Source organism: Procambarus clarkii, chromosome 18 (genome assembly GCF_040958095.1).
Source record: "Procambarus clarkii isolate CNS0578487 chromosome 18, FALCON_Pclarkii_2.0, whole genome shotgun sequence".
Taxonomy (NCBI): domain Eukaryota; kingdom Metazoa; phylum Arthropoda; class Malacostraca; order Decapoda; family Cambaridae; genus Procambarus; species Procambarus clarkii.
In genome coordinates, this window is record NC_091167.1 from 38,025,857 (window position 1) to 38,027,174 (window position 1,318).

The 1,318-nt window shown below is 45.6% G+C and overlaps 1 non-coding gene across 1 annotated transcript; it reads right to left on the reverse strand.

Annotated features, from left to right (window-relative positions):
* Nucleotides 1–280: 280 nt before the first annotated feature.
* Nucleotides 281–362, reverse strand: TRNAS-AGA (transfer RNA serine (anticodon AGA)). The gene has a single exon. It is a non-coding gene; the product is annotated as a tRNA-Ser (tRNA).
* Nucleotides 363–1,318: the final 956 nt, after the last annotated feature.

Here is a 1,318-nt window from a genome sequence, read left to right on the forward strand (position 1 = left end):
TGGTGTACAGATTCCTGAGCCTATTGGGCTCTACCATATCTACACTTGAAACTGTGTATGGAGTCAGCCTTCACCACATCACTTCTTAATGCATTCCATTTGTCAACTACTCTAACACTAAAAAAATTATTTCTAATATCTCTGTGGCTCATTTGGGCACTCAATTTCCACCTGTGTCCCCTAGTGCGGGTGCCCCTTGTGTTAAATAGTCTGTCTTTATCTACCCTATAAATTCCTCTGAGAATCTTGTCTGTGGTGATCATGTCAAAACCAGTGTTTTCGCAGTGAGTAGGATTCGAACCTACGCGGGAAGATCCCATCTGATTTCTAGTCAGACGCCTTAACCACTCGGCCATCACTGCTTCTGTGTGCTAGCGCGTGAGTGCGTGCGTGACCACACAAGCGGTATTATTTTCGGGTCCCGCATGTCCAGTGAGAGTGCGGTTCTTGAGATTGTGTTCTTGAGACAAAACACGCGTCGTGAAGCACACAAACACCGCTGCACCTGTGGTGTTTTGTTGGCGTTGCGTGCACCGTGTTTGTTCACCTAACTTGAGCCTCTTGGGTTGAAGTCTTGGTTCAAGGGTCCCGCCTCTCGACTTCAAATTAATTTATACTCACTGACATCCCCTCAAAGGTTCACGTTGTTGGACATTGTTCCTTCACCCCTCCCATCCCTCTATCCCCAGTTCCGGTCGGTTCCTCGAGTCCCTTCGCTGTGACGATCCTTCCGTCCTCTCAACTAACTGGTCGCGTTATTTTTACGTTATGGTAACTATTAGTATTAATAACTTACATCTTGCTATGAAAAGTAATGCCTAAGAGATATAAATACGTTTTCGATGCATCGGAGTCGATAGGTTTGGTGAGTTGATCGGGATTAGATATTTCTGGTTAGGTTAGAAAGCTGGATTTTGTATGGAAGGGAAGTTTCTGGGGAAAGCGCCAAGACATTACGACTATATAGCACTTTGAAGGGGTCAGGATAAGTATTTGGGATGAGACAGGGGGGAAGGAATGGTGCCCAATCACTTGGATGGTCGGGGATTGAACGCCGACCTGCATGAAGCGAGACCGTCGCTCTACCGTTTAGCCCAAGATTTTGTATTGAGTGGCAAATCAAAGAGTCCGAATCAAGAGGCTGGCTAGATATTCATCCAAGCTTAGTGTGTTCTTCTAATTATTTCCTTTCCTGCCATTCACTGAACTCTACTCACCTAGATGAGAGTACAGGGTAGACTGTAGAGCGACAGTTCCTAAGGTAGCAACAGCCTTTTAGTTAGTCCTATAACGCAATGTTTTTTCCTTCACTTGCTCC